The following is a 9815-nucleotide window of genomic DNA, read 5'->3' as shown; positions in this document are numbered from 1 at the left end:
GGAAAAGAGAGAGAGGGGCCGGCCCCCTCTCCTTGTCCAATTCGGACCAAGGGAGGGGAGGGGCGCGCGGCCCATGTAGGGCTGCCTCTTCTCTTTTCCACTAAGGCCCATCATGGCCCATTTAGCTCCCGGGGGGTTCCGGTAACCTCCCGGTACTCCGGTAAAATTCCGATTTCACCCGGAACACTTCCGATATCCAAACATAGGCTTCCAATATATCAATCTTTATGTCTCGACCATTTCGAGACTCCTCGTCATGTCCGTGATCACATCCGGGACTCCGAACAACATTCCGTACATCAAAATGCATAAACTCATAATATAACTATCATCGTAACCTTAAGCGTGCGGACCCTACGGGTTCGAGAACAATGTAGACATGACCGAGACATGTCTCCAGTAAATAACCAATAGCGGGACCTGGATGCCCATATTGGCTCCTACATATTCTACGAAGGTCTTTATCGGTCAGACCGCATAACAACATACGTCGTTCCCTTTGTCATCGGTATGTTACTTGCCCGAGATTCGATCGTCGGTATTCCAATACCTAGTTCAATCTCGTTGCCGGCAAGTCTCTTTACTCGTTCTGTAATACATCATTCCGCAACTAACTCATTTAGTTGCTATGCTTGCAAGGCTTAAGTGATGTGCATTACCAAGAGGGTCCAGAGATACCTCTCCGACAATCGGAGTGACAAAACCTAATCTCGAAATACGCCAACCCAACATGTACCTTTGGAGACACCTGTAGTACTCCTTTATAATCACCCAGTTACGTTGTGACGTTTGGTAGTACCCAAAGTGTTCCTCCGGTAAACGGGAGTTGCATAATCTCATAGTTATAGGAACATGTATAAGTCATGAAGAAAGCAATAGCAACATACTAAACGATCGGGTGCTAAGCTAATGGAATGGGTCATGTCAATCAGATCATTCTCTTAATGATGTGATCCCGTTAATCAAATAACAACTCATTGTTCATGGTTAGGAAACATAACCATCTTTGATTAACGAGCTAGTCAAGTAGAGGCATACTAGTGACACTTTGTTTCTCTATGTATTCACACATGTATTATGTTTCCGGTTAATACAATTCTAGCATGAATAATAAACATTTATCATGATTATAAGGAAATAAATAATAACTTTATTATTGCCTCTAGGGCATATTTCCTTCAGTCTCCCACTTGCACTAGAGTCAATAATCTAGATTACACAGTAGTGATTCTAACACCCATGGAGCCTTGGTGTTGATCATGTTTTGCTCGTGGAAGAGGCTTAGTCAACGGGTCTGCAATATTCAGATCCGTATGTATCTTGCAAATCTCTATGTCTCCCACCTGGACTAGATCTCGGATGGAATTGAAGCGTCTCTTGATGTGCTTGGTTCTCTTGTGAAATCTGGATTCCTTTGCCAAGGCAATTGCACCAGTATTGTCACAAAAGATTTTCATTGGACCCGATGCACTAGGTATGACACCTAGATCGGATATGAACTCCTTCATCCAAACTCCTTCATTTGCTGCTTCCGAAGCAGCTATGTACTCCGCTTCACATGTAGATCCCGCTACGACGCTTTGTTTAGAACTGCACCAACTGACAGCTCCACCGTTTAATGTAAACACGTATCCAGTTTGCGATTTAGAATCGTCCGGATCAGTGTCAAAGCTTGCATCAACGTAACCTTTTACGATGAGCTCTTTGTCACCTCCATATACGAGAAGCATATCCTTAGTCCTTTTCAGGTATTTCAGGATGGTCTTGACCGCTGTCCAGTGATCCACTCCTGGATTACTTTGGTACCTCCCTGCTAGACTTATAGCAAGGCATACATCAGGTCTGGTACACAACATTGCATACATGATAGATCCTATGGCTGATGCATAGGGAACATCTTTCATATTCTCTCTATCTTCTGCATTGGTCGGGCATTGAGTCTTACTCAACTTCACACCTTGTAACACAGGCAAGAACCCTTTCTTTGCTTGATCCATTTTGAACTTCTTCAAAACTTTGTCAAGGTATGTGGTTTGTGAAAGTCCAATTAAGCGTCTTGATCTATCTCTATAGATCTTAATGCCTAATATGTAAGCAGCTTCACCGAGGTCTTTCATAGAAAAACTTTTATTCAAGTATCCCTTTATGCTATCCAGAAATTCTACATCATTTCCAATTAGTAATATGTCATCCACATGTAATATCAGAAATGCTACAGAGCTCCCACTCACTTTCTTGTAAATACAGGCTTCTCCAAAAGTCTGTATAAAACCAAATGCTTTGATCACACTATCAAAACGTTTATTCCAACTCCGAGAGGCTTGCACCAGTCCATAAATGGATCGCTGGAGCTTGCACACTTTGTTAGCTCCCTTTGGATCAACAAAACCTTCTGGTTGCATCATATACAACTCTTCTTCCAGAAATCCATTCAGGAATGCAGTTTTGACATCCATCTGCCAAATTTCATAATCATAAAATGTGGCAATTGCTAACATGATTCGGACAGACTTAAGCATCGCTACGGGTGAGAAGGTCTCATCGTAGTCAATCCCTTGAACTTGCCGAAAACCTTTTGCGACAAGTCGAGCTTTGTAGACAGTAATATTACCGTCAGCGTCAGTCTTCTTCTTGAAGATCCATTTATTCTCAATTGCTTGCCGATCATCGGGCAAGTCAACCAAAGTCCACACTTTGTTCTCATACATGGATCCCATCTCAGATTTCATGGCTTCAAGCCACTTTGCGGAATCTGGGCTCACCATCGCTTCTTCATAGTTCGTAGGTTCATCATGATCTAGTAGCATGACTTCCAGAACAGGATTACCGTACCACTCTGGCGCGGATCTTACTCTGGTTGATCTACGAGGTGCAGTAATATCTTGTTCTGAAGTTTCATGATCATTATCATTAGCTTTCTCACTAACTGGTGTAGGTGTCACAGAAACAGTTTTCTGTGATGCACTACTTTCCAATAAGGGAGCAGGTACAGTTACCTCGTCAAGTTCTACTTTCCTCCCACTCACTTCTTTCGAGAGAAACTCCTTCTCCAGAAAGTTTCCGAATTTAGCAACAAAAGTCTTGCCTTCGGATCTGTGATAGAAGGTGTATCCAATAGTTTCCTTTGGATATCCTATGAAGACACATTTCTCTGATTTGGGTTCGAGCTTATCAGGTTGAAGCTTTTTCACATAAGCATCGCAGCCCCAAACTTTTAGAAACGACAACTTTGGTTTCTTGCCAAACCATAGTTCATAAGGCGTCGTCTCAACGGATTTTGATGGTGCCCTATTTAACGTGAATGCGGCCGTCTCTAGAGCGTACCCCCAAAACGATAGCGGTAAATCAGTAAGAGACATCATAGATCGCACCATATCTAGTAAAGTATGATTACGACGTTCGGACACGCCATTACGCTGTGGTGTTCCGGGTGGCGTGAGTTGCGAAACTATTCCACAATTTTTCAAATGTACACCAAACTCGTAACTCAAATATTCTCCTCCACCATAAGATCGTAGAAACTTTATTTTCTTGTTACGATGATTTTCAACTTCACTCTGAAATTCTTTGAACTTTTCAAATGTTTCAGACTTATGTTTCATTAAGTAGATATACCCATATCTGCTCAAATCATCTGTGAAGGTGAGAAAATAACGATATCCGCCACGAGCCTCAATATTCATCGGACCACATACATCTGTATGTATGATTTCCAACAAATCTGTTGCTCTCTCCATAGTACCGGAGAACGGCGTTTTGGTCATCTTGCCCATGAGGCACGGTTCGCAAGTACCAAGTGATTCATAATCAAGTGGTTCCAAAAGTCCATCAGTATGGAGTTTCTTCATGCGCTTTACACCGATATGACCTAAACGGCAGTGCCACAAATAAGTTGCACTATCATTATCAACTCTGCATCTTTTGGCTTCAACATTATGAATATGTGTGTTACTACTATCGAGATTCAACAAGAATAGACCACTCTTCAAGGGTGCATGACCATAAAAGATATTACTCCTATAAATAGAACAACCATTATTCTCTGATTTAAATGAATAACCGTCTCGCATCAAACAAGATCCAGATATAATGTTCATGCTTAACGCTGGCACCAAATAACAATTATTTAGGTCTAATATTAATCCCAAAGGTAGATGTAGAGGTAGCGTGCCGACTGCGATCACATCGACTTTGGAACCGTTTCCCACGCGCATCGTCACCTCGTCCTTTGCTAGTGTTCGCTTAATCCGTAGTCCCTGTTTCGAGTTGCAAATATTAGCAACAGAACCAGTATCAAATACCCAGGTGCTACTGCGAGCATTAGTAAGGTACACATCAATAACATGTATATCACATATACCTTTGTTCACCTTGCCATCCTTCTTATCCGCCAAATACTTGGGGCAGTTCCGCTTCCAGTGACCAGTCTGCTTGCAATAGAAGCACTCAGTTTCAGGCTTAGGTGCAGGTTTGGGTTTCTTCTCTTGAGTAGCAACTTGCTTGCCGTTCTTTTTGAAGTTCCCCTTCTTCTTTCCTTTGCCCTTTTTCTTGAAACTAGTGGTCTTGTTGACCATCAACACTTGATGCTCCTTCTTGATTTCTACCTCCACAGCTTTCAGCATCGCGAAGAGCTCGGGAATAGTCTTATTCATCCCTTGCATATTATAGTTCTTCACTAAGCTCTTGTAGCTTGGTGGCAGTGATTGGAGAATTCTGTCAATGACGCAATCATCTGGAAGATTAACTCCCAATTGAATCAAGTGATTATTATACCCAGACATTTTGAGTATATGCTCACTAACAGAACTGTTCTCCTCCATCTTGCAGCTATAGAACTTATTGGAGACTTCATATCTCTCAATCCGGGCATTTGCTTGAAATATTAACTTCAACTCCTGGAACATCTCATATGCTCCATGACGTTCAAAACGTCGTTGAAGTCCCGATTCTAAGCCGTAAAGCATGGCACACTGAACTATCGAGTAGTCATCAACTTTGCTCTGCCAGATGTTCATAACATCCGGCGTTGCTCCTGCAGCAGGCCTGGCACCCAGCGGTGCTTCCAGGATGTAATTCTTCTGTGCAGCAATGAGAATAATCCTCAAGTTACGGACCCAGTCCGTATAATTGCTACCATCATCTTTCAACTTTGCTTTCTAAAGGAACGCATTAAAATTTAACGGAACAACAGCACGAGCCATCTATCTACAATCAAACATACATAAGCAAGATACTATCAGGTACTAAGTTCATGATAAATTTAAGTTCAATTAATAAAATTACTTAAAGAACTCCCACTTAGATAGACATCCCTCTAATCTTCTAAGTGATCACGTGATCCAAATCAACTAAACCATAACCGATCATCACGTGAGATGGAGTAGTTTTCAATGGTGAACATCGTTATGTTGATCATATCTACTATATGATTCACGCTCGACCTTTCGGTCTCCGTATTCCGAGGCCATATCTGTATATGCTTGGCTCGTCAAGTATAACTTGAGTATTTCGCGTGTGCAACTGTTTTGCACCCGTTGTATTTGAACGTAGAACCTATCACACCCGATCATCACGTGGTGTCTCAGCACGAAGAACTTTCGCAACGGTGCATACTCAGGGAGAACACTTCTTGATAATTAGTGAGAGATCATATTATAATGCTACCGTCAATCAAAGCAAGATAAGATGCATAAAAGATAAACATCACATGCAATCAATATAAGTGATATGATATGGCCATCATCATCTTGTGCTTGTGATCTCCATCTCCGAAGCACCGTCGTGATCAACATCGTCACCGGTGTGACACCTTGATCTCCATCGTAGCATCGTTGTGGTCTCGCCAAGCTTGTGCTTCCACGACTATCGCTACCGTTTAGTGATAAAGTAAAGCATTACATCGCGATTGCATTGCATACAATAAAGCGACAACCATATGGCTCCTGCCGGTTGCCGATAACTCGGTTACAAAACATGATCATCTCATACAATAAATTTCAGCATCATGTCTTGACCATATCACATCACAACATGCCCTGCAAAAACAAGTTAGACGTCCTCTACTTTGTTGTTGCAAGTTTTACGTGGCTGCTACGGGCTTAAGTAAGAACCAATCTCACCTACGCATCAAAACCACAATGATAGTTTGTCAATTTGACTCCATTTTAACCTTCGCAAGGACCGGGCGTAGCCACACTTGGTTCAACTAAAGTTGAAGAAACTGTCACCCACAAGCCACCTCTGTGCAAAGCACGTCGGGAGAACCGGTCTCACATAAGCTTACGCGTAATGTCAGTCTGGGCCGCTTCATCCAACAATACCGCCGAACCAAAGTATGACATGCTGGTAGGCAGTATGACTTATATCGCCCACAACTCACTTGTGTTCTACTCGTGCATATAACATCAACATATAAAACCTAGGCTCTGATACCATTATTGGGTAACGTAGTAATTTCAAAAAATTTCCTATGCACACGCAAGATCATGTGATGCATAACAACGAGAGGGGGGAGTGTGATCTACATACCTAGTAGATCAACAACGGAAGCGTTTGGTTGATGTAGTCGTACGTCTTCACGATCCGACCGATCAAGCACCGAAACTACGGCACCTTCGAGTTCTAGCACACGTTCAGCTCGATGACGATCCCCGGACTCCGATCCAGCAAAGTGTCGGGGAAGAGTTCCGTCAGCACGACAAAGTGGTGACGATCTTGATGCACTACAGCAGCAGGGCTTCGCCTAAACTCCGCTACAGTATTATCGAGGACTATGGTGGCAGGGGGCGCCGCACACGGCTAAGGAAAAGATCACGTGGATCAACTTGTGTGTCTCTAGGGTGCCTCTGCCTCAGTATATAAAGGACCAAAAGGGGGGAGGCTGGCCGGCCACATAGGGCGCGCCAGGAGAGTCCTACTCCCTCTGGGAGTAGGATTCCCCCCCCCCCCCCAATCCTAGTTGGAATAGGACTTGTGGAGGGGGGAAAAGAGAGAGAGGGGCCGGCCCCCTCTCCTTGTCCAATTCGGACCAAGGGAGGGGAGGGGCGCGCGGCCCATGTAGGGCTGCCTCTTCTCTTTTCCACTAAGGCCCATCATGGCCCATTTAGCTCCCGGGGGGTTCCGGTAACCTCCCGGTACTCCGGTAAAATCCCGATTTCACCCGGAACACTTCCGATATCCAAACATAGGCTTCCAATATATCAATCTTTATGTCTCGACCATTTCGAGACTCCTCGTCATGTCCGTGATCACATCCGGGACTCCAAACAACATTCGGTACATCAAAATGCATAAACTCATAATATAACTGTCATCGTAACCTTAAGCGTGCGGACCCTACGGGTTCGAGAACAATGTAGACATGACCGAGACATGTCTCCAGTCAATAACCAATAGCGGGACCTGGATGCCCATATTGGCTCCTACATATTCTACGTAGATCTTTATCGGTCAGACCGCATAACAACATACGTCGTTCCCTTTGTCATCGGTATGTTACTTGCCCGAGATTCGATCGTCGGTATTCCAATACCTAGTTCAATCTCGTTGCCGGCAAGTCTTTTTACTCGTTCTGTAATACATCATTCCGCAACTAACTCATTTAGTTGCAATGCTTGCAAAGCTTAAGTGATGTGCATTACCGAGAGGGCCCAGAGATACCTCTCCGACAATCGGAGTGACAAAACCTAATCTCGAAATATGCCAACCCAACATGTACCTTTGGAGACACCTGTAGTACTCCTTTATAATCACCCAGTTACGTTGTGACGTTTGGTAGTACCCAAAGTGTTCCTCCGGTAAACGGGAGTTGCATAATCTCATAGTTATAGGAACATGTATAAGTCATGAAGAAAGCAATAGCAACATACTAAACGATCGGGTGCTAAGCTAATGGAATGGGTCATGTCAATCAGATCATTCTCTTAATGATGTGATCCCGTTAATCAAATAACAACTCATTGTTCATGGTTAGGAAACATAACCATCTTTGATTAACGAGCTAGTCAAGTAGAGGCATACTAGTGACACTTTGTTTGTCTATGTATTCACACATGTATTATGTTTCCGGTTAATACAATTCTAGCATGAATAATAAACATTTATCATGATTATAAGGAAATAAATAATAACTTTATTATTGCCTCTAGGGCATATTTCCTTCAACAAAATGGATTGGGCCACCTTGCTGCACTTCATTTACTTTTGTTACTTGTTGCTCGTTACAAATTATCTTATCACAAAACTATCTATTACTTATAATTTTAGTGCTTGCAGAGAATACCTTGCTGAAAACTGCTTATCATTTCCTTCTGCTCCTCGTTAGGTTCGACACTCTTACTTATCGAAAGGAGTACGATAGATCCCCTATACTTGTGGGTCATCGAGACTCTTTTCTGGCGCCGTTGCCGGGGAGTGAAGCGCCTTTGGTAGGTGGAATTTGGTAAGGAAAAAATTTATATAGTGTGCTGAAATTTACTGTCACTTGTTACTATGGAAAGTAATCCTTTGAGGGGCTTGTTTGGGGTATCTTCACCTCGACCAGTAGAGCAAAGAGTTGCTCCTCAACCTACTGAACCTACTGAACCTACTGAAAATGAAAATGTCTACTTTGAAATTCCTTCGGGTATGATAGAAAAACTTCTAGCTAATCCTTTTGCAGGAGATGGAACATTACATCCTGATGAGCACCTAATATATGTGGATGAAGTTTGTGGATTATTTAAGCTTGCAGGTATGCCCGATGATGTTATCAAGAAGAAGGTCTTCCCTTTATCTTTGGAGGGAGATGCATTGACATGGTATAGGCTATGTGATGATATGGGATCATGGAACTACAAACGATTGAAATTGGAATTTTATCAGAAGTTTTATCCTATGCATCTTGTTCATCGTGATCGTAATTATATATAATTTTTGGCCTCACGAAGGAGAAAGCATCGCTCAAGCTTGGGGGAGGCTTAAATCAATGTTATATTCATGCCCCAATCATGAGCTCTCAAGAGAAATGATTATCCAAAAAAATTATGCTCGGCTTTCTGATAACAATCGCACCATGCTCGATACTTCTTGTGATGGCTCTTTTATGATGAAGACTATTGAGTTCAAATGAGATTTATTGGAAAGAATTAAACGCAACTCTGAAGATTGGGATCTCGACGAAGGTAAGGAGTCAGGTATGACACCTAAGTTTGATTGTGTTAAATCTTTTATGGGTACCGATGTTTTCCATAAATTTAGCACTAAATATGGACTTGACTCTGAGATAGTAGCTTCTTTCTGTGAATCTTTTGCTACTCATGTTGATCTCCCTAAGAAGAAGTGGTTTAAATATAATCCTCCCATTGAAGTAAAAGTAGTTGCACCTATTAAAGTTGAAGAAAAGACTACTACTTATAATGATCCTATTGTTCCTACTACTTATGTTGAGAAACCACCTTTTCCTGTTAGGATAAAAGATCATGCTAAAGCTTCAACTGTGGTTCGTAAAAGCAATATTAGAACCTATACACCTCGTGAGCAAGTTAAAGTTGAACCTAATATTGCTATTGTTAAGGATCTCTTGGCTGATAATATTGATGGGCATGTTATTTATTTCTATGATGAAACTGCTAGAATTGCTAAACCTTGTGCTAAAGATAAACATAGACCTGTGGTAGGCATGCCTGTTATTTTTGTTAAAATAGGAGATCATTGTTATCATGGCTTGTGTGATATGGGTGCTAGTGCTAGTGCAATATCTATTGACTTGTACAGAGAAATTATGCATGATATCACACCTACTGGGTTAGAAGATATTGATGTCACAATTAAACTTG

Source organism: Triticum dicoccoides, chromosome 7A (genome assembly GCF_002162155.2).
Source record: "Triticum dicoccoides isolate Atlit2015 ecotype Zavitan chromosome 7A, WEW_v2.0, whole genome shotgun sequence".
NCBI lineage: Eukaryota > Viridiplantae > Streptophyta > Magnoliopsida > Poales > Poaceae > Triticum > Triticum dicoccoides.
Note: the sequence above shows the minus strand (reverse complement) of the source record.